Here is a 24,923-nt window from a genome sequence, read left to right on the forward strand (position 1 = left end):
GTGAGCCGAGATCCTGCAACTGCACTCCAGCCTGGGAGACAGAGCAAGACTCTGTCTCAAAAAAAAAAAAAAAAAAGATGAAAAATATTCCTGTGTGGGTGTGTGGGGGTGTGTGTGTTTGTGTTTGTGTATTTTCTTTGTCCATTCATCTGTCTATGAAAACAAGTTGATTCCGTATCTTGGCCATTGTGAATAATGCTGCGGTGAACATAGGAATGCAGATATCTCGTCAACATACTGATTTTATTTCCTTTGAATGTATACACAATATTGGGATTGCTAGATTATATGATAATTATTTTAAATTTTTTAAGAAACTCCATACTGTTTTTATAATAGCTGTAACAATTTACACTCCCACCAAGAATGTACAAGGGTTTCCAGTTTTTCACACCCTCACCAACACTGATCATCTTTTGTCTTTTTGATAACAGCCATTCTAACAAGTGTGAGGTTATTGTGGTTTTAATTTGCATTTCCCTGATGATTAGTAATGCTCAACTTTTTTTTTTCATGTACCTATTGGCCACTTACATGTCTTCTTTTGAGAACTGCCTCTTCAGATCCTTTGCCCATTTTTTAATTAGGTTATTTATTTTTGCTGTTGAGATCTCTGAATTCCTTATATGTTTTGGATATTAATCTCTCATTGTATATATATGGCTTGCAAACAATTTCTCCCATGTAGGTTGCCTCTTCATTATGCTAATTATTTCCTTTGCTGTACAGGAGCTTTTTAGTTGATGCAGTCCCATTTGTCTATTTTTGATTTTGTTGCCTTTGCTTTGGGGATCATATCCAAAAATTATTTGCCCAGACCAACGTCAAAAGGGTTTTTTTCCTATGTTGTCTTTCAATAATTTTATAGTTTCAGATCTTACATTAAAGTCTTTAATCCATTCTGGGTTGATTTTTGTAGACAGTGTGAGATAAGGGTACAATTTCATTCTTCTGCATTTAGATAACCAGTTTTCCCAACACCTTTATTGAAAAGACTTTCCCCATTGCATGTTCTTGTCATCTTTGTTGAAGATCTATTGACGATAAATGTGTGGATTTGTTTCTGGGCTCTCTATACAATTCCATTGGTCTGTATGTCTATTTTTATGCCAGTATCATGCTGTTTTTATTACTATAGCTTTGTAGTATATTTCAAAATCTAGTAGTATGATGCCTTCATCGTTGTTCTTGTCAGGATTACTTTTGACTGTTTGGAACTTTTGTGGTTTCATATGCTTTAGGATTTCTTTTGTATTTCTATAAATAATACCATTGGATTTTTATGGGGATTGCATTGATTCTGTATTTGTTTTGAATTTTTAACAATATAGATTCTTCCAATATATAAACATAGATATTTTTTCTTTATTTGCGTCTCCTTCAATTTCTTTCATCAGTACTTTAAAGTTTAACTGTACAGATCTTTTATCTCCTTTGCTCAATCTATTCCCAAATTTGTTTTAAATGATACTGAGAATGGGATTGCTTCCTTATTTTCTTTTTTGGGTGTTTCATTGTTAGTGTATAGAAATGCCACAGATTTTTATATGTTTGTTTTGTATCATGCAATTATACACTGAAGTTGTTTATTAGTTCTAACACTTTTTCAATAGAGCCTTTAAAGTTTTTCCATATATACAGTCATGCCATCTGCAAAGAGACAATTTAACTTTTTCAGTCAAGATCATAATGGATATCCTCCAGACTGTTCAGTCATTTCCTTACAGAAATCACAGTTTTACCCTCAATAATCTCAATACAATTACAAAGACAAATAAAAAGATCAGCATGTCTTTGATTTTGTTGGAAATACATTAACTCAGCTTTTACTCCGTTTAGCATAGTGGTAAAATGTACAGGTTTTGACATTAGAAAGATCCAAATTCCAATTCTGCTTCCTCCAATCACATGCTGATGAATTTAGGCATGTTACTTAACCTCTCTGAGAATCTTTTCTTTCTTTTTTTTTAATTTGGTGAGTGAGCATAATAATCACAATAATCGAATAGGCTATTTTTCAGGTCTATCTATATATATGTATATGTATATAATATTTATATGTATGTATAAAACATTTAGCGTAAAAGCATTCAATTGATTTTAATCTCTTTACCTGTTTTATTTTGATGTGTATTAACACATTGTGTGTATGTTTATATAGTGTCTGCATTTAAATAAAATAGATTTAAACTTAATAACCTGGAATGCTAGATTTATATCATCACAATTTATTATGTTAAAATGTGGGTGCTCTAAAACAAACAAACACAATGCAACCCCTCAGGCTCATGAAAGTAAAATGAGAAATACATTATGTGGTGATAAGAGCTAATACTTCATGCAAATGTGACATTACACATCTCTTTGTGTTTAGGACTATGCTTGTCAGCTATGCAAATGCTAGCCATTATTTCTTAACACACTCTGGTCTTTAAATAGCACCAAGAGGAATGTTCTATATTTCACTCATTCAGTACATTATTGTATTGTAATTTTCAAATAAAACTAAAAAGAACTAGACCACATAACCATCTTTGATCAATGTTCAGGACAAATATATGGCAGAGAATTATTAAACAGTACCTCAAGCATGCTCTTTCCAGAGGGCAATGGATTATTTAGTACCATGTCAAATCACATAAACTAATTCAAAAATGATAAATTACAATGAAAATGCATGCTGATGTTTTGTCCCTGAATTCTAATAATGGGTGTAAAACAGTGTTAACTGTCATTGATCAGACACATTTATTAGCATGCTAACCTAACAATTACCATAGTATTGACTATCAAACAGCCATATGATTATAGTATATGGTGTACTATATAGTATATGATTATAGAAAAGATATAGTATATGGGTTCATTTACTCTAGGAATACCAATTATAAATATAAGTGTAGAATACTAATTTGTTAATTAAATAAATATCATTTTAATTCACAACAGTTGATACTCTGGTTCTCCTTGACTCCCTGAGTTTTAAATAAGAAAATGTATTAACTAACTTAGAATTTTCTCAAATTCATTTATCATTGCACTTAGCCTTCACCTAATAAAAATGTTTATTTGGCTTCAGGCGTGAAATTTCCCAGATAGTCAAAAACAAATCTGCCAAATCAATGCCAATAATCTTCTAAGTATTTTGAATATTAATATTTATGAAGGACAAAAGGTTACTTTTCTAATGTTGCAATTAAATGTCTATTTTCTCTTCAGAAATAGAAATTAATGAAACAATGTTTATGCAACTGACTGCTTGCCAATTAAACATTTATCTTAGGAATTCATAAATGTCCTTTCTCTTTAAAGAGTCAGCAATAGAGAATTCTTTCTTATTTCTCTTTTTTATAACCTTTCTTCTACCTACTTTTTGCTTATTCTCCCTGCTTATTTCTTGTCATTCTCTTTGTTCTATACTCTTTTTTCTTTGCTCTTCATCCTCCTCCACCTCCCATGCAGTGTATGGTGTTAACTCATAGAAAGCAGTGAATGTAGAGACTATGCTATTAAAACTCCAGGGGTTTGATCTAGGTTCCATTGCTCACTGCACAGAAAGCCAATCACTGAGACAATGGGTGTTGCCTGGGAAGAGATGGGAGCCAAAGCTCAAATTTATCCCTCTCAACCAAGCAACATTGGGGTTTTATATATCAGGGAAGGAATTTAGCTATGTACAGAAAGCAATCATGACAAATGAGGGTTCTGGCATCTGTCTGGATTCGGTGATCAGGTGAGTTTCAGTTCCTTCCTTGCCTGAGGGTTAATTTCCCTAGGGAGGAACTCAGAAGTGAGTTTCAAGTTTTAAGACCAGAAGGGGCAATTTCTATATTTATTAAAAAAAAAAAAAAGTAAACATGAGTTCTACGGAACATTTGGCCTTGTTTCAGCAGTAGGTGAGGTCATGGCTGAGGCCTGGCAGGGAAATGATGTTCACAAAGCCTCATCACCTTAGTTTAAAACATTTAGAAGCTGAGAGGAAATTTCCTGGTCCATAATCTAGGCACCTCAAAAAAGTTTCCATTATTTTTTTTCGAATACACAGTTAATTGCTTGGCCAAATTTTTCCATGTCATTGGCAATGACACTGAGGCAAGACCAGAAATGAATGGCTTGAAAGAATGAGAACAGCAAAGAAGAATTGTCCAGTTGTGCAAATGAGAGAATTTCAGCCCACAGTTGAAATAATGATAGCAGATCTGGAAAAGACAGGGATGACAGAGGAAACTATAAAGAAAAGGGACACTGTAGAATTCAGCAGTAGGGTGAAGAAAAGACAGAAATGAGTCACAGATTGGAAATGGAATAAACGCACATTGATGCCTTCCTTCCCCACTGTTTTTTTTAAAAAGCACATGTATCACCTGATGGTTATCTGAACGAGAGCCCGACTGAAGAGGCTGACAATCAGACTAAGCCAAGCAGACAAGTAAAATAGCTATAGGGAACAGTCCTAGAAACAGGTTTTACAATTTAGCATAGATATGTCTTTTTTCTTAAAAGAAACAATCTTGGCTTATATTTTATTCATAAAAGATATTCTTTACTCTGTTGCCTTGAGTGATTTTGGCTATGTGTAGATGTGAGTATAGCAGCTTTAAATTCACCTGTGCCCTTGAAACAGCAGCCCATAGTACATTCAACATTGTTGCACTGACTGCTGCTATTCTGCCTTCTTTGTGAGCCAATTATGAATCTGTCTTCAGGAAATTGTGCTCCAGTGCTATTACTGAATTAACACTTTGCTTAAGTGTGTTAATTCACAGACACCCACATGTGTGCCTATATACAACCTCAGAGAAAATGTGTAAATAAGAGTAGCAAAAATGCATGCTTTTTATGAAAAGCATTTAAAGTGTCTAAAATTTTCTATTTATCCTGTTAAGAGAGAAGGGTGCAGGGATTTATTAATATTGAATGAAATGATGTATATTGAATAGAAAATATATCTTCTTTTTTTTGAGACAGAGTCTCACTCTGTCACCCAGGCTGGAGTGCAGTGGTGCAATCTCAGCTCACCACAACCTCCATCTCCTGGGTTCAAGCAATTCTCCTACCTCAGCCCCCCGAGCAGCTGGGTTTACAGGTGCCCACCACCATACCCAGCTAATTTTTGCATTTTTAGTAGAGATGGGGTTTCACCCTGTTGGCCAGTCTGGTCTCGAACTCCTAACCTCAGGTGATCCACCCGTTTCAGCCTCCCAAAGTGCTGGGATTACAGGCTTGAGCCACTGTGCCCAGCCAGATTATATTTTCTTTAAGATAGAAATAGTAAGCATAATCTTCCTGATCTTCCTGATTTTGTCTCCCATATTAAAGAACATTTATTGTCTGTCTAAAATTTAATGTTCATGTGTACATGGAATTTAAAGACAAAAGAATACATTCCCAAGAAAAATTTAACTTGTTATTTCCAATCCCTATCTTTACATCAGAACACCCTGTAGAGCTTTAAAAGTTCTAAAACCTGAATTCCACCTTGAGAAGTTATGATTTTAAAATCCCCACTGGTCAATTGCATGCATAGCCAAAGTGGAGGATCCCTATATTAGGGCCTGCCTGTCGCTGGGCGCAGGGGGTGGCAGCAGGGCACAGTGGAGATGGGTGTGTGGTGAAGATCACTTCCAAACTTACCTAGCTATAAGGGGCTGTTAGAGGGCAGTTCCTTCTAAACTTTAAATATGAAATCAACTATTCAGTTTATGATTCTGTTACTGTATAACCCTGACCTTGAATTTATCTGGGTCACCTTTGCTTTAAGAAAACAGCCTGTCTAGAAGAGCAGGGATTTTGTAACCAGAGATTTGAACTGAAGTCTTGGCTCTGGCCATTTACTACTGAGCTACTTAGGTAAATTATTGAATCTCTTGTAACATCTGTTTCCTCACTCTATAAAGTAGAGTGATTAAAAATATGCTCAACAGTTCCAAGGCTGTTCAAGTTCAATGAAAGATAATCTGTGTAGGATTGAACACACAGGAAGTGCTCGGTGTGCGTTAATTTCTTTCTCCTTTACTGAATGGTAGCCTTTTTATACTCATTTGTGCTCCTTATAAAATAGGCAAAGTCAAGGGAAAGTGATTAAAATCACATGAGCCTGTTCTCTATTTGGCAGTATCTCTGTAAAGAGTGAGAAGAAGATTGGCTCTTTTAATTTTTAAGACAGGAAAATGATTTTTTGATTTTGTTTTGACAGAGTCTTGCTCTGTTGTCCTGGCGGGAGTGCAGTGGTGCAATCATAGCTCAGTATAACCTTGAACTCCTGGATTCAAATGATCCTCCTGCCTTAGCTTCCCTAGTAGCTGGGACTACAGGCACACAATACCATACCCAGATAACTTTTTAAAAATTTTTTTGCAGAAATAAGGAATCTGCCCAGGCTGGTCTCAAACTCCTGACCTCAAGCAATCCTCCTGCCTCAACCTCCCAAAGTGCTGGGACTACAGGTGTAACTACCACAAACAGCAGGGAAATGATTTTTTTAAACACACATAGCAGAATGTTTTTGTCTTAATATGTGATGCCCAACTTAAAATAGTTACCTTTAAGAGCTGAGAGGTTATTCCAAAGATGCTGCACTGAAAAAAAAAATTCATAGCCACACATATGAAATTGTCTTCCAGAATTTAGGGTATGTGAAGCAGGATGGAAATATAATGCAATTGCAAGGTCCTAGGGATACAAACCTGGGACAAACAAGCAAGTTTCCTGACTCTATAGAATTTACCTTTTAGAGGAAGACAGATGTTGATCAAGTGCTCCTGCAGAAAACTCGGACATGTAAAATAACTAAGGATGGGAAGGGAGCAAATGTAGAAAATGGTAAACCATTTCCAAGGTAATGAGGGTTGTCCGGGGAGAGAGATGATGACACCCTGGACTAGGGGTGGGTGCTGGAGTCAACTCATGTAAATTATTTAGGAAGGACAGCCAACAGGATTTGCATATCATGGGGATTTCTGCATGTATTATTTTAGAGGTGAAATCAGTAGGACTTGAAAGAGAAGCTTATATGTGATATATCTGACTTGAGCAACCAGATGAACCATGCTGCTAGTCAATAAAATTGAGAGGTTTAAATAAATCTCTTATTTGAGGTAGAAGATCACATCTTGAATACATTGAGTTTGGGTTGCCTTTGGACCATCCTAGATGAAATGTCGGATAAGCAGCAGGAGCGATGCCTTGGTCCCACAGACAAGAGAGTGAGAAGCAGATGTACATGGGTCATGGTATAAATCATATGATGGCCAGTGAAGCCATGAGTGTGGGAGGTCATATTCAGAGAAAGCTCAGAGTGAGAAGAGTGCTTTTACACAAGTTTTTATTAAGGACTTCCTGTGATAGCATTGACTGCTGATCACATTGGTGTTTGCATAAAATAGCATAATCTAATCCACAAATTCTCTTTCTTAGAAGTTGTTTAGAAGTGAAAGCAAAGCTGCTCTTCAATAAATGTCTCTTGCACATTCTCAGCAATCCTAGAAGAGAAGCCAAAAGATACAATCAGTATGTAAAGGTATGATCAGTGTGTAAAGATACAGTCAGTGTGTAAAGATAGGTCAGCGCTTAGAATGATCAAGGGGAAGTCCCAGATGAAAAATGTTGAAGGTTGTCTGGCCATTTCAGTTTCAAACCCATATGAATCCTGAGATTTTTATGCCCTATAGAAATAGTTACTCATTAAGATTTTATCAAAATAGTCTCCTTGAAAAAATAATTTTCATGTTTGTCAGCTGCTGTGTGTAATCTAAAATTTAATTAGAGATTTTAAATATCTGTTGAATCTCTGATAGCAGTTTTCAAGACATTTGAGCCTTATTAGTTCAGCCCATTTTACTGCAGGGAAGAGTGAGATAGCAATGGTGAACTTTTTAAAAAAATATTAGGCAGCTCCTTTTATTCCGTAATGAGAAAACACTTGCTTTTTAATTAAAATTCTATTTCTGTATACCTTTCTTAGAGTAGTTGAATCCTAAATATTCAGGGGCAGTGAGTCAATTTAAAACTGATAACAAGTAAAACTTCTTAAATTTAATTGTACCCTTCAGGTTCAAAAGTGCTTTGGTAATTTGGGTTCCAAACAGAATGCGGGAAGCAATTAAGGGAGGGTGCTATTGTGAATCATGCATCACACTCAGAATTGAAAGAGGTTGGTTTTCATTCACCCTGTCCTACACACAAGACATGTTTATGAGCTGAGCTCTGTGGAAGCAGAGACATTTCTTTTTTTTTTTTTTAATTATACTTTAAGTTTTAGGGTACATGTGCGCAATGTGCAGGTTTGTTGCATATGTATCCATGTGCCATGTTGGTGTGCTGCACCCATTAACTCATCATTTAGCATTAGGTATATCTCCTAATGCTGTCTCTTCCCCCTCCCCCCACCCCACAACAATCCCCGGAGTGTGATGTTCCCCTTCCTGTGTCCATGTGTTCTCATTGTTCAATTCCCACCTATGAGTGAGAACATGCAGTGTTTGGTTTTTTGTCCTTGCAATAGTTTACTGAGAATGATGGTTTCCAGTTTCATCCATGTCCCTACAAAGGACATGAACTCATCATTTTTTATGGCTGCATAGTATTCTATGGTGTATATGTACCACATTTTCTTGATCCAGTCTATCGTTGTTGGACATTTGGGTTGGTTCCAAGTCTTTGCTATTGTGAGTAATGCTGCAATAAACATATGTGTGCATGTGTCTTTATAGCAGCATGATTTATAGTCCTTTGGGTATATACCCAGTAATGGGATGGCTGGGTCAAATGGCATTTCTAGTTCTAGATCCCTGAGGAATCGCCACACTGACTTCCACAATGGTTGAACTAGTTTACAGTCCCACCAACAGTGTAAAAGTGTTCCTATTTCTCCACATCCTCTCCAGCACCTGTTGTTTCCTGACTGTTTAATGATCACCATTCTAACTGGTGTGAGATGGTATCTCATTGTGGTTTTGATTTGCATTTCTCTGATGGCCAGTGATGATGAGCATTTTTTCATGTGTTTTTTGGCTGCATAAATGTCTTCTTTTGAGAAGTGTCTGTTCATGTCCTTCGCCCACTTTTTGATGGGGTTGTTTGTTTTTTTCTTGTAAATTTGTTTGAGTTCATTGTAGATTCTGGATATTAGTCCTTTGTCAGATGAGTAGGTTGTGAAAATTTTCTCCCAATTTGTAGGTTGCCTGTTCACTCTGATGGTAGTTTCTTTTGCTGTGCAGAAGCTCTTTAGTTTAATGAGATCCCATTTGTCAATTTTGGCTTTTGTTGCCATTGCTTTTGGTGTTTTAGACATGAAGTCCTTGCCCATGCCTATGTCCTGAATGGTATTGCCTAGGTTTTCTTCTAGGGTTTTTATGGTTTTAGGTCTAAGATGTAAGTCTTTAATCCATCTTGAATTAATTTTTGTATAAGGTGTAAGGAAGGGATCCAGTTTCAGCTTTCTACATATGGCCAGCCAGTTTTCCCAGCACCATTTATTAAATAGGGAATCCTTTTCTCATTGCTTGTTTTTGTCAGGTTTGTCAAAGATCAGATAGTTGTAGATATGTGGCATCATTTCTGAGGGCTCTGTTCTGTTCCACTGATCTATGTCTCTGTTTTGGTACCAGTACCATGCTGTTTTGGTTACTGTAGCCTTGTAGTATAGTTTGAAATCAGGTAGCATGATGCCCCCAGCTTTGTTTTTGGCTTAGGATTGACTTGGTGATGTGGGCTGTTTTTTGGTTCCATATGAACTTTAAAGTAGTTTTTTCCAATTCTGTGAAGAAAGTCATTGGTAGCTTGATGGGGATGGCATTGAATCTATAAATTAGAGACATTTCTGAACCTCCCAATCTCCACATCTACCTTATAAAGTCTTGGTAGGTTTTGTTGTTTCTGTTGTTGTTGAAGTTTTAAAGTTTATGGTGACATATATGTCAGACATTCAGGTAAGAATAAATTATAAAAAGTATTGCTATAAACATTAGGTTTCATTAAGCTAACATTAGGAAGTAATTCAGTTTATTTTTTTAAGGAATTAAATGCTATAAATACAATTGAGATCCTTTTTCTACCTTTCTCCTATATCATTTCCTTCCCTCCTCCTCCATTATACATACAATTAGGAATTCAGTGCACATAAAAATATTTCTTTTAGACTGAAGGTCTCCTAGATCCTTATCTGTGACTATAGAGAAAAGTATCAGAGAGTGTGCTAAATCTATAGGTGCTGGCCCTGTATATGTCAAAAGGATAATCATTCCTATAAATGTATTCTGTACTTTTGTTACATAATTATGTATTGATAAGTATATGTAATTTTTTTTGCACTATGTGTTAACCTTTATCGAAATAGTACTACATGTACATTACACTACATGTAACATTGTACCTCTTGCTTTTACTCAATATTTTTTTGAGTTTTCTCTATGTTGGTAAAGGTTACTAATTCATTCCAAGTGCTATATCATGTTATTCCATTTACAAATGTACCATGATATAGTCTTCCATACTCCTGCGGATGGGTGTTAGATTGTTTATAACGTTAAATTGTTCATTATAAATAATGAAGTAATGAGCATTATTGCTCTTGAACATGCCTTGTGTTCATATGTGAGAGTTTTAGACACAGGATATTTCTTTCTTGCTGTAGACTAAAATTGTTCACTTTTACTATCACACTGCCATATTGTTTTCTAAAGTGGTTGTACAAATTTCTACTCTCAATAGCAGTGTATGAGAGTCTTATTTTTCCATATTTTTGCAAATATCTAGTTTTTCCTTTTTCATATGTGTGCTTGAATTTATCTCAGACTTTCATAGCTAAATTTTTGGGGCCACCACCACTGTCACTACTAACATCTCCACGAATGCCACCGTCTCCAATTCTTTCCATGTGAGCATTGTATACAGGTGCAATTGAATGGGCCAAGTACTATTTGTAATCATGGCAGCTGTCATCTAATATATAACTGTATATAATCAAAATAACATAAGTAAAATCTTTGTCTTACTCATTCATTATATGTTAGTTAAATGTTGGCACTAAGAATAATGAAAAAGATAAAAGAATTATATAATTTTTAATGAGAACACACCAGATTCACCATGAACTTCAAAGAGGGATACATAAAATTATGCCCCTGTGTGTATCAAATACATGACATCTAACCTCACCGGTAAACTGGAAAATTAGTCAAAATAGCAAATAATTATTTAGCTTCTTCCATCCCCTCTTTGGCATTCCCTGATTTCACATAATTCTAGAATTAAAAGGAATATAGTAACAACCTTGCCTAAGTTTCTTATTTAAAATTTAGGAAGAATATTCTCAAATTATGAATCCTAAAGAGGTGAAATGCCTTGATAAAGTGACATAACAACAGCTTTTCACCTTTAACTTCTTTTACCTGATTTTTGGCAGCCTGGGACCCTGCAGTGCAGTGTTCTGCCAAAACATGTGGGCCTGTTGCCCTCAAGAACAGCCCAAGCCATCAAGATTTCCCTGACTCACTTATTTACTCTAACATCTCACCTCCTTTTTCTGTAATATTTCAGGACTTTCCCCCTTGCTAACCAATCTAATAATCTAATGAGCGCAGCACTGGCAGAGGTTTAATGTTCTATCCATTCTCAACAATATTGCCCAAGAGGGAAATTTTTCAGCCAGTTTCTATTGAAGCCTCTCAAAATATTACTCTACAACTATCAACCTAATCTTCTTAAATGTAGGCAGAAAAACAATAATCACTTCAGTCTTTTCTATTTTAATTTACTAAGGTACACTAAAGAAAACTTCTCTACCATCATCCACCTCATGAAGGCCTGAGACAATCACACTCCTCATTTAAATTCAGACATAAGCATGGCACACTAATGAAACTAAGGCAAATATGAAGGTAAACAGTTTGTTTTTAATGCCTATTAAATATCGTTAAATTAAAATGAAACATTTAAGAAAATATATGTGATATTCAAAGGAACACCAAATGATTTCATTTCACACTAGTCGATACTAAATTAACTCCATGTTACATGAAAATGTTAAATACTACTGAAATAAGCAATAAAAGAAAATTATACTGTAACCTCACAAACACATCATGGTTTGACATTTGTTATTCAAAAAAAGATTAAGGCAAATATTATATAACTGTTTTAAAGTCAACTATTTTTAAAAAGAATTAAGAGAAAATATCATCACATCAGTGGTTCCATTACATGTTTTAAATTAATGAACTAATGAAACCCACTAAAATGTAGGCAGGCGTAAACAAATTGCTGTTTGTATAATGCACTGCTTAGTAAAGATTATTTAAGTAGTATGCTAAAATCTAAACAATATGTAGAGTCTGGAAAGGATAAATTTTAGAATTACGTTTCAAAATTAAAAGTTGAAATAATAAACTGAAGAAACTGCTAACCTAATCAATTCTGAGTTTGCAATATACAACACGGGATTGGCCACCCGATATCAATATGTAAGTCGTTTCAAAGTGCAAACTTGATTTTAAAAAGTTTCTTTGGTCTTCATATTCATTTCTATTATTTCCACACATTCTTTCAAATTAAAGACATATTTAAGTATCACAGATAACTTAAATTACTCAAGTTATCAGTTAAATTGCTCAGAGTAACACCATAATTACTATACAATAATATTTTGATTATTTTGACCTCTTTATAATCATGCTGAAGAGATATTTATAGGTTCTTGATTAATGGGCAATTTTGATTTAGATTAATTCTATGATAAACTTAAGGTTACCAAGTATTATTTTTTCTTCAACCAATAATTTAACATTCACACACAGACACACACACTTAAGTGCCCACTCCACACCATGCTGGGACACAGAAATAAGAAATACTCGGCTGGGCGCGGTGGCTCACACCTGTAATCCCAACACTTTGGGAGGCTGAGGCGGGTGGATCACGAGGTCAGGAGATCGAGAACATCCTGGCTAACACGGTGAAACCCCGTCTCTACCAAAAACACAAAACATTACCCGGACGTGGTGGCAGGCGCCTGTAATCCCAGCTACTCAGGAGGCTGAGGCAAGAGAATGGCGTGAACCCAGGAGGCGGAGCTTGCAGTGAGCCGAGATTGGGCCGCTGCACTCCAGCCTGGGCAACAGAGCGAGACTGCGTCTCAAAAAAAAATAAATCCTCAAGAAAATCAGAGTTTAATGTGGATGACAGACAAACTAGGACACAGTGTTGCCAGCTATGCATGGGGACGTTAGCAGAACACTCTGGGAGGCCCAGAGGAGCAGTGTATATTGGATTTGGGATGGCATCACTTTCTTGGGGGAGTGTTGTGTGGATTGAGTCTTGAGAGACTATATTACTTGCCAGCTAGACAAATTGGTGCATATTGGGGCTGGAGAAGCAGCCCATGGGACCACAGGAAAAGCAGCAGCAGCTGGTGCACTGCACTCTGGAGACCACACTACCCAAGGTCAGTCATGAGATGAGCTTGATGAAGTGAGAGAGAAGTGGCTAGAGACGAAGGGTCAGTACTAAATAATAAAGGCCTCACATCATGGTGAGTGACTGCAGCTTGATGAACAGATAGAGAAGTCTGCAAAATATGTCAACAGAGAAATGGCATTATCAGATTGATTTTCCAGAAAGCTCCTACAAGTTGCCTCATTGTTGTTGAATATTTCCTACAATTGGAAACACTAAGTGCACATAAGGAAAGGCTTTGTGATGCTGGCCCAAGGCTTTACCTGGGATTGACCATAGAAGGAAGAGTCAGAGCCTACACTATATTTATGGCAAATAGCCTTGTATATCTTTTTTTTTTTTTTTTTTTTCAGACAGAGTCTTGCTCTTATAGCCAAGTCTGGAATGCAGTGACGTGATCTTGGCTTACTGCAACCTCTGCCTCCCTGGTTCAAGCAATTCTTCTGCCTCAGCCTCCCAAGTAGCTGGGATTACAGGCACCCATCACCAAGCCTGGCTAATTTCTGTGTTCTTAGTAGAGACAGGGTTTCACTATATTGGCTAGGCTGATCGCGAACTCCTGACCTTAAATAATCAGCCCACCTCGGCCTCCCAAAGTCCTGGGATTACAAGCATGATCAACCGTGCCTGGCCACCCTGTATATCTTAAACTACAACAATGAAGTGAAGGATGTAATTTTTTTTTTTTTTTGGTTATTTCTTCCTTTTAAGCTTGGACACAAACTAAAATGGCTCATGAATACAGCTGGAAGTTAACTCAAGTTAGAGGTCTGCAAATTATGGCCCCTGGACTACACCTAGTCCACTATCTTATTCTGTAAATAGAGTTTTGTTGGAAACAACCCAGTCACATTAAAACCAAAGCTTATTCTTTTATGAATTGTCTGTGGCTGATTTTGTACAACAGCAGAAAATCACAAAAGAGACCATAAGGCATGCAAAGAAGAAAACACAGTCTAGCCCCATATAGATAAAGCTTCCCAACCCTTCATTTAAGAGATCACTCAGTGCAGAATGTGTATTTTTTCCCACATACTTCCATCTTTTTTGCTCTTTATTCTTTCTTACACCTTAGATGCACCTGGAATCATTTTCTCTCTGTCTGAAGTGCATCTTTTAGAATGACTTCAGTGAAAGTTGTCATAAACACCCCTCGCAATGTTGTTGCTCTGAAAAAGTCCGTTTTTATCAACATTCCTGAAATGTTCTCTAGATTATACTCATTCTCTTTTAGTGTATTAAAGAGATTATTCCACTATCGACTGTCTGACTTTGTTGCTGTTGAGAAGTTAGTCATCAGTCCAATTCTTGCTCCTTTGAAGGTGATATTTTGTTGCTGTTGTTCACCTGTGGCCCTTCTTAAGATTTTTTTCTCAGTCTTTTTTTCCCCCAGCAGTTTCAATGTAACATATTTAGTTGCAGATTTCTTTTTAATTATCTTGCATGGGATTTGTGAGCTTCTTGAATCTGCAGATTGCTGTCTTTCAGATCTAGAAAATTGTCAATCACAATCTTTTCAGATATATCAGCTGTCCTACAGTCTCTCCTCTCCATCTGGGACTCAGATTACATTTCCTAAATCTTGTTTTGGTGTCATTCATGGTTATTAATCTCTCTCATGTATAGTCCATCATGGATCTTTTAAAATTAAACTCAAGATAATTGTTTGCAACCAATCTTCTCAGATACAAAGTCTGTCTTTAGCTGTCTTCAGTTTGTTGTTAAGTCTGCTCATAGGGATTTTAATTTCTATGATATATTTTTCCAGAAGTTTTTTTAAACATTCTATGTCCGTTTTGATGGTTCCCTGTCCTCTGCAGATATCTTTTAGTTGGTCCTTCATTTATTTAAACCTTTCAGCATAGTTGTTTTATAATCAGTATCTAATTACTTATTAATAAATATCTGATGTCTTTATCTTTTGCTGTGGTTCTGGTTTCCATTTCTGTCCTTTTCTACTTGTTCTCATAGTCTAGCGCCTTGCTGTCATTTTTGACATGATGAATATTCTTTTTGAAAAAAAAAAATTAGAACTAATTGGCAAACATTTTTCAAAGATAATGTTTCTTGCTGCATCACGTTCAAGACGTGGTACAGACAATACGTGACTAATTCTACCGAGGCTCTACCACTTCCATTCATCCTTGGCCTGAGGGTAAACTCTTTAGGGTCTCAGCTTATCAAGAAGCAGTCTTATTAGACTTCCAATTTTAGGTGAATTCTGCATTAGATTTTGATTCCATTCCCAGAAGTCCTCTGCTAGGAAATCAAATACCTTCAGGGAAAAATCCGTTTTTGTACCAGGATAAATTTCCAAGTTTTCATTATTCCTTCTTTTTAGGCCTGAAAATGTCTTATTGTCTTGTTGTCTGTGTGATGCTTTTAAGAAATTATTTTGTAATATTTTTATCAGCTTTTTTAGTTGTTTTCAACAGGCCGGAATGTCCCTGGAAGCTGACCCTCCCATTACTATAAACAGTAAGACTTCTGAACATGCATTTTAACAGTAAGAGTATTAGGTTAAGTAAGGTCTTAAATAAAAGCCTTCCTGCTAAGGTCATTGCTTCCTCTGCTGCCTTTGTGAGCCAAGGGGAGGTTTCTCACTCTTTAAAACTCCTGTGGGCTTAAAAAGGAAGGTAGCCAGGCTTCGTGCTCTTTTTGCTCCAACCTGGTACAAAGTCTGTGCTAAAGTAGCCAGTTGAGGCCATTTTTGTCTACATGGAACTATGGTTATGACATGTAACCAGAATGCTAAAAACTCTTTACTGGTAACATTGTAGATGGCAAAAATGGCAACCTGGCAGCTTTTTGAAAATGACGTGGAGTCTATTTCTTCACTCTTTGATTCTGGACTGCTTTGTATATTACTTGGTTAATACAATGCTACAGAAAGGATGTTGTAGGTAATCTGAGCGGTCTCAAGAATTTTGAGGTATATCCACTCTTACTTTTGGAACTCTGTGAACTTCACATCTAATAAATTACTGAAGGATTTGAGTCCATATGGAAAGATGCCCTACTCATTCCAGCCAGTGAACCTACCAGCTAACTACAGATGCATGAGCAATCTCGCTTTAGATAAACTGAGAGGAACCAGTGTGGCCCAGACTAGAAGAACCACTCAGTGAAATTCATGCCAGAGTGTCACCCTATGAATTCGTGAGCTAAATAACTGGTTATTGTTTTAAGCTACTAAATGTAGAAGAGGTTAGGTTTGCAGAAAAACTCAACACCTAGAGCTATATTACTTTATTTAAATTGGTCTTCTTAAAATTAAATCTCTCTCAATTATCAAATCAATGAGCATTTTTCAGTCCTTATCTAATGAGACTATTTTACAGTATCTGACAGTATTGATTATTCTTAAACAATCTATACTCTTTTAGTGTCTATGACACTGGATCTTTTTGCTTCCGCTAGAATTTCTGTACTATTCGTTCCTCATTTCCCTTATAGATTTTATTTCTTCTTGTTTTCCTTATAAGTGTCAGCATTTGTTAGGTTTCCGTCTTTTGCTTACTTTTCCATCCACAAACTCTCCCTATTGGATCTCCTCCACTTTTTTTTCTCTTTCAATGACCACTTTGTATAAAGATATAAATTATGTCTTTATGCAAAGCCTCTTCCTGCATTACAGTCCTGAATATGTAATCTGACAGTTAGGTAATATTCAGATCTATGTCCCGAGGCCCTACGCTTCAACATATCCCAAAGTATACAACTGCGTTCTTCTCTGCCATCTGCTGGCTGGCTATTCCTCTATTTCACATAGTATCACAACTAGTCACCCAGCAACCTACTAGAGAAACCTGGCATAACATTATATTTGTGTCCACTCTGTTTCTCTCGCACTGCTCTAGTTTAGGCCTTCCTTCTCTCTTTTGAAACATGATATCGTTTCTTGACTAGTATCCTTAGCTGTAGTTTGTTTCTCTTATATCTATTCTAAACTTAGCTGTAAAAAAAAGTTATTAAACAACAACTTTCAGAGCATTTGCTGCAGTGAATTTGACAAATAATAAACACATTTGCTACCACGATTTTTGTCTCTGCCTCTGAAAGTCATCACTAAGTTATTTCTGCAAGATTTTCATGGTAGCATCCAACTCTACACAGCCAGCCATTGCTATTGGATAGGAGATAGCTTTAAACCTGAAATCTGTTTGCCTTAGGATTGCAAAGATAAACAAAGCTGGACAATAGTTAACATGGCAAGGATATATTTTAATCAGTAATATACTACTGCAATAAGGAAGACGATCTAGTTCTATCACAAACACCTCTTCTAATATCCAGGTTAGTTTTCTTTCGGGTGTCTTTGTATAAAACATCTAGAGTGGGTTAGGTGTTATTCCTTTGTGATCCTGTCAAACCCATATGACATCCTATCAATATGAATATGAAACCTACATGAATCCCCATCAATGTACCTGCTCACAATTTTGAGGTTTTCTGATGATATTTCTATTTACTTCACTTAGACTCTGTGAAGTCAAGTACTGTATCTTAAATATCTTTATATCCCCATCATTTAGCACAGTACATGACAATTAAAATCACTCAGTGCTTTTAAAATTTAACAACAAAAACACATAATAATGCACTGACCTCCTACAACTCGAATAGTGCTTGTGGGCTCAACATCATCTGAAAATTGTTCATTTAGCCAGAATTATGATTTCAAAATAACTAAGGACTATAGGCAACTCATTCTATTGTCTCAGGGAAATGTCCAAGGTATCCTACTTTTGTGGACATGTGTTATCTGACAAAAGTTTGTCAAGTTCACTGTTCTTTCCAGTTCTGCCTGGTACTATGATTGCAGTGCCTAAGCAGCTTGAATTTCCTGGGCAAGTGTGCACTATGCTGTAATAATTCAGAAGCTGTTTTTGTGTTCTTGAAACATATGGTGCTAGCTCAGATTTATCTTGGGAAAAGCTGGTCAGGAAGAGAAACTGCTGAAGAGCTGAAATCTCTCCCAGCAGCTAAGAAAACAACGGAGGGACACTGGCGTCCTTCCTCCAAGAGCTCAGGCTCTCCGCCAGTTTGTGGTCCATATGCTGAATCCAGAGAGCTGCTTCACTTCTAATAACGATTGCGTTAATTTGTGTGAGGCTGATATTCCTCCAGAGGGCTCACAGTTTCAAGCATACCTAAAAGCACCTGTTAGGAAGCACAGTCTCAGAAAAATGCATTAGCATTTCTAAGAAAAGGGCTTATTTTTATTCTTCTTGGTTACAGAGTTGCAAGTTGGCTTGTTCAGAAAGAGTTGTTTTTGCACCACACTGATGTTCAGTTTGGTGCAACATTTAAGTCTGGGAAGAGCACAGAGCCAAATGTGGCAAGAGATGGCAATAGAGGAAATGCCAAGTGCCCCCTGGCTTATCTCTTGTAGAAGAATTTGTAGCAGGGCTTAGACCACCTGAAATGAATAGCATTCTGCAGTTCTGTCTGAATTTCACTCTGTGATTTATTATGTCATTATACTAGACTGAATTTGAACCAACAAATAGTTTGCCCAGGGAATAAAATATACTTTTACTTTACAGATCCTTTCCCTTACCTTCCCATATCTTTTTCTTCTTTCTGTCCCACCTCCACCAACGTGTGTATGTGTATTTGTGAGCATGTGTGTGTGTGTGTGTGTGTGTACTCACATCCATTCTGTTATAATAATTAGAAACCCACCTTTGCTGGAGCAGGTTAAATATTGCCTTTTAAATATTAATATGTTTAGAAAACCCATTCCTATGAATAATAAAAGTGCTAATTTCTACCCAGTTGTTCCCAAATTTCAATAAATTAATCTGAATAAATGAGTTTATAGATATTACATTTAGAAAATGCATAGTTAAAAGGAAACGTTTTAATAAAATAACACTTTTCAAAAAGCCAAATTTCAAACTGGAAAATCAGAAGTAGGTAGTGGCCAGTGCCACTAGAATATGTCAGGAAATCTCAAAGTTTCCCCTCCCCCTTTAAAAAACAGTGTTCCTCAAAAAAAATGTATAAATGTCTCATTTAACTCAGACTTTTTAGCCCAGTCCTGTTATAATGCTGTTTGTTCCAAACTATTTTATAAAATATGTTTATGCTAAAATATGTAATATTACCTTCCACTAAATATATTGTACACACATCACATACATATGTACCATCACCAACTCATATATGAGGACTAAAGCTCTGATTTTTTTATGTTGGCCAAATTCCTACCTAAGGGGTGTGGGGAGTCCAGCCCTACAAACTATAAATTCTCATCAGGTGGGTTTTATTTAACCCTATATATCGTGACTTACTTTCCAATCTGACTCTGGCATAACATTATGAGACAAGGAAGAAAATCATAATATTTCGCCCCAAAACATGTTTTTCTGCCATATCTTGAAATGGCCCTACAAAGCCGTCCTTTGTTGGGGAAGATCTGCATCTGTAAAGAATTTCTGTTAACATAGCTAGATCTTTTTCTTTCAGGCCCTCCCAATTCTGAAGAGATTAACTAAAAGTCTAGCACCTTTTAAAGATCTGAATAGGAAACATTTGTCATCTATTGTCTCTAAGGGCAGCCGCTATAAGATTTCAAAAGAACTTTGGTCTCCACAATCTTTTATCTTAACCCGAATATTTCTTTTCTATCCTTCTCAGGTCTTCAGACAAACTCAACCAATTGTTAACCAGAAAATGTTTACCCATAGCCTGGAGGCCACCCCCTAACCCCTCCCTGCTTAGAGAGTTGTCTTGCCTTTTTGAACCAAATCAATGTATTCCTTTCTTTCTTTTTTTTTTTTTTTTGAGACGGAGTCTCCCAGGCTGTCACCCACGCTGGAGTGCAGTGGCGCCATCTCGGCTTACTGCAAGCTCCGCCTCCTGGGTTCACGCCATTCTCCTGCCTCAGCCTCCCCAGTAGCTGGGACTACAGGCGCCCACCACTATGCCCGGCTAATTTTTTGTGTTTTTAGTAGAGACAGGGTTTCACCGTGTTATCCAGGATGGTCTCAATCTCCTGACCTCATGATCTGACCGCCTCAGCCTCCCAAAGTGCTGGGATTACAGGCGTCAGCCACCGCGCCCGGCCAAATCAATGTATTTCTTAAATGTATTTAATTAATGTCTCCTGCCTCCCTAAAATATATAAAACCAAGTTGTACCCCGATCACCTTGGGCACATGTTCTCAGGACCTCCTGAGAGCTGTGTCACGGGCTGTGGTCACTCATATTTGGCTCAGAATAAATCTCTTCAAATATTTTGCAGGGTTTGACTCTTTTCATCAACATATACTATAATATCTTCCAAAATGTGGTCTTAACTCACGAGAGCAAACAATGCAGAGTGTGTGATATTTTCTAATTCCATGAGCATTAGCTGGTCGCAAAACAAGCATTCTCAGCCCATGGCACTGTGTATTCCAAGTCGAGCGTATTCTTGAATGTGTTTTTATTTTGCTTCACTCTCTCATGTTACCATTTATCTCATCTTCTGGTAAAGCAGTTTTGATCCATAATGGTATTTTTAAAAGCTGAATTTTCCAAACTAAAACACCTAGCTGAGTAGGCTGCGAGTTAAAAGAGTAGTGTGGCAATGGCTGTAGATGCCTTCGAGGAAGTGGTTGAAGGAAGGGATAGATTTTAGGGATTGGTTGAAGTCCTTTAATATTTTCTTCAGCATAAAAAAAAAATGACTAAATCAATTAGTACAAATAACTTCCAGAGCAGTGGTCCTGAAACTCTAGCATGCATCAGAATCACATGGCAGGTGACTTAAACCACAGATTGCTGGCCCCACCTTTAGAGTTTCTATTCAGAAAGTCAAGGTTGTGGCCTGAGACTATGCCTTTCTCTTTCTTTCTCTCTTTCTCTTTCTTTCTTTGTTTCTTTGTTTCTTTCTTTCTTTCTCCTTCCTTCCTTCCTGCCTTCCTTCCTTCCTTTCTTTCTCCTTCCTTCCTTTTTCTTTCTTTCTTTTTCTCGTTCTTTCTCTTTCTTTCTTTCTTTTTCTCTTTCTTTCTTCCTTCCTTCCTTCCTTCCTTCCTTCCTTCCTTCCTTCCTTGCTTCCTTCCTTCTTTCCTTCCTTCCTTCCTTCCTTCCTTCCTTCCTTCCTTCCTTCTTTCTTTCTTTTTTTTTTTTGAAAGAGTTTCACTCTTGTTGCCCAGGCTGGAGTTGCCCAGGCTGGAGTTGCCCAGGCTGGAGTGCAATTGGCCCAATCTCGGCTCACCGCAACCTTTGCCTCCTGGGTTCAAGCGATTCTCCTGCCTCAGCCTCTCCAGTAGCTGGGAGTACAGGCATGCGTCACCACGCCTGGCTAATTTTGTATTTTTAGTAGAGATGGGGTTTCTCCATGTTGGTCAGGCTGGTCTCGAACTCATGACCTCAGATGATCTGCATACCTCGGCCTCCCAAAGTGCTGGGATTACAGGTGTGAGCCACCGCACCCAGCCGACTATGACTTTCTAACAAGTTCTTAAGTTACACAGATGCTGTCAGGTGGTGTCTTGGTTGATTCGAGCTGCTGTAACAAAATACCATAGACTTGGTGACTTATAAACACAGACTTTTATTTTTCACAGTTCTAGAGGCTGGGAAGCTTGGGAATCTTAAGATGAAGGCTCCAGAAAATTCAGTGTCTGGGAAGAGCCCTCTTCTTGGTTTATAGATGGTGCTTTTTAGCTGTGTCCTCACACAGTGGAAGGAGAGACCTAGCTTTCTCCAGCCTCTTTTATAAGGGCACTAATCCCATTCATGAGGGCTCCAATCTCACGACCTAAACACCTCCTAAAGGCCTTGCCTCCTAACACCATCACCTTGGGTGTTAGAATTTCAATATATACATTGTTAGGGGACACAAATATTCAGACCATAGCAGCAGGAGGGAACACACTTTGATAGCTGTTCTTCTAGAGCAGTGCCTATAGTGCTTTTCAGTCTGGATTTCATAAGGGTTACTACAGTATTATCTGAGAAAAACAAAAATGGTGCTACCTAGCTAACTTCCACAGAAAAAAATCAAAAACAACTTTTCTTTTTTTCTTTTATTTTCTCCTTTTTCTTTGAGAGATGGGGTCTTGCTGGGTCACCCAGGCTAGAATGCAGTGGCCTGATCATGGCTCTCAGCAGCCTTGACCTCCTGGGATCAAGGGATCCTCCCACCTCAGCCTCAACTGGGAATACACATGGGCATCACCATGCCTGATTGATTTTTTAAAAATTATTTTTAGAGACAAGATCTCACTGTGTTGCCCAGGCTGGTCTCAAATTCCTGGCCTCAAGCAACCCTCCTACCTTGGCCTCCCAAAGTGCTAGGATTAGGATTACAGCTGTGAGCCACTGTGCCTGGCAAAATAAATAAATAAATACTAAACAGCTTTTTAAAAAATATAATGAATTTATATTAATTTTGTATTTCTTTTCCACTGAGAAGTTAGGAAAATGTTTAGTGAACTTTTAGCCAAATTTAACTAAGAAAAAAACTTAATTTTGGCCTGAATTCCTGGCCACAGCTGACTGACCACCCCTTGACTTCCACAACCTTTATTGCCTTCCCAGGTTGGCCCCTCATCCTCAGAGTAACATCCTGGAGAGCTGTCATCATCCAAGCTTGCCTCACATCTTCTGTCCTAAATTTTTATGCACCACCTTCTGCCCACAAACTTCTTGACATCTTCAGCCTGATTTCCTCTTTTTCATATTTTTCCTCTTTTCTCCATTTCTCAGTTCATTCTCTTCTGCTTTCATTGTTTTTCTGAACACACCTAGACCTCATGGTCAATCATCACATTGATCATTTCTTTCTAATATTAGAAATATCCTGACTTTCTTGCCATTATTCTTACACACAGTCAAAATAATCCAATCTAATCATTCTTTTCTCTTTGACTTCCACATTAACAATCATTGCTAGGAAAATTAATGGTTAGACTGCCATTTGAATTTCCAAAATGTCCTGTCTCCAAGACTAGATGAGCAGTAATTGGACGTATCCCTAATGAGCACTCTGCCATTTTCCACAGTTTTTATTTCAGATTGTCATCACTGAAGTCCCTTTCTCACCACCCTCTCTATCACACATTGGAAAAAGATCTTTTCTCCCATACTGTACAAATAAAATAATAATAATAGCCACCAATCATTTTTTCCGTTCAACTTTCTTCACCCTTCCCTATCCTGCTACTTGCGGATTCACTCATCTGTGCCTCATTGTTTCCTGCTTCAGAAGAACACAAGAGCACAATCAAGAGCCAGTACAAAGATAGTTTTGGATAAGTACCCCATTTTACCTTCCATATTTTATCGCCAGTGTAGTGTCTGAAAAAGTAGGGAACATTTAAAAGTTAAGAAACAAGGGCTGATCCATTACAGTCTGCACTTTCATGTTCCGTGAAAATCAAAATTCAAAAAACTCACTCTATTGAAATCATCTCTTTCCTGGTTTATCTCTTAAACTAGACTGAGCATTTGGTTCCCTGTGACTCTTGCCTTTCATATCTATGTCTACAACAACTCAGTATCTGGTACATCACAGGGACTGCCCAGTAAATGATTCAGTGGCTCATTCCTTTTTTTTTCATGTCTAATTTTTGTTGATCCTCACTTTGTGATCCACAATTATTCCCCTTTATTTTTCTCTTCTTGAGTATCACATTTGTGTTATGTTTTATTTGCTTATCTATTTTGACAAATGTTCACATCTTTTTAAAATATACATATATATAAGACATAAGAGTGCAAAGAAGAATTCTACTCAACCAGAAGTAACCCTTGCTAGTGTGCATTTATCATATGACATTCTGGACAAGGCTCTCTGCATATTTAAAATGTGTAGTCCCTGGGTATTCTTCTGGTTTCTTTCTGTTATTACCTCTCTTAATGGGGTGGGAAGGAGTAGACAAAATTCTACCTAGAGTAGCTAGTTGAAGATGATACTTCAAATATTATCCTCAAGTGGTGAGGGTTTTGTCAGGGATTTGGGGAGGGGGATGAGGGGACTTGCACTTGCCTTGGAACAGTCTAAAATTCCAATTTAGGTTTGTCATCTCAAATACACTCTCACAAAAACTGTTACGTTCTCCAATTTAGGGGCATTGCTCTGTTTAGAGTTTGGTTTTTGTAAAAGTTAAAGAAAGAGGAAAGAAACGCAAAAAGTGGCTTAATAGTCAAAGACAGGTTTATTTTGGAGAACAAACCTGAGAGGTGCTTCTGGCCCATTTTGGTGAGAAGCACTCTCTCTTACAGTCTAAGAGTATTTATTGGTGAGAGAGGTTGGAACGTTTCTGTGTTGGGGAGAAGTTTATGGTGGGGTTGTAATGTCTCTGGTTAGAGGGCAGGTTATCTTGGGTCTGACATCTCTGTGGCCGGAGCAGAGGGTTATCTCAGGGCTGGCATGTCTCTGGTCAGGAAGGCGTTTGGAATGTTTCTTGTCGGAGGTGTCATTTGTGGTTTATGGTCATGCTGACCTTAGCCATTAGGCTGATGTCCTTTAG

Source organism: Nomascus leucogenys, chromosome 20 (assembly GCF_006542625.1).
Source record: "Nomascus leucogenys isolate Asia chromosome 20, Asia_NLE_v1, whole genome shotgun sequence".
NCBI classification, from domain to species: Eukaryota; Metazoa; Chordata; class Mammalia; order Primates; family Hylobatidae; genus Nomascus; species Nomascus leucogenys.